The sequence below is a fragment of the Mandrillus leucophaeus genome, unplaced genomic scaffold (genome assembly GCF_000951045.1).
Source record: "Mandrillus leucophaeus isolate KB7577 unplaced genomic scaffold, Mleu.le_1.0 Scaffold162, whole genome shotgun sequence".
NCBI classification, from domain to species: Eukaryota; Metazoa; Chordata; class Mammalia; order Primates; family Cercopithecidae; genus Mandrillus; species Mandrillus leucophaeus.
The window spans coordinates 1,862,150-1,862,382 of record NW_012101610.1 but is presented as its reverse complement, the minus strand read 5'-3'; positions in this window follow the sequence as shown (position 1 = coordinate 1,862,382).

The window sequence follows — 233 nt, the reverse complement described above, 5'->3', positions numbered from 1 at the left end:
CCCGCTCCTGTATTCCTCTCCTTCTGATTTTTTTTTCTTTTTCTTTTTAAGAGAGAGGGACTCATTCTGTTGCCTAGGCTAGAGTATAGTGGTGTGATCATAGCTCACTGCAGTTTTGAACCCCTGGATTCAAGCGATCCTCCCACCTCAACCTCTAGAATAGCTGGGACTCCAGGCACACACCACCACACTCAGCAAATGTATTTGTTTATTTATTTATTTATTTTGTAGAG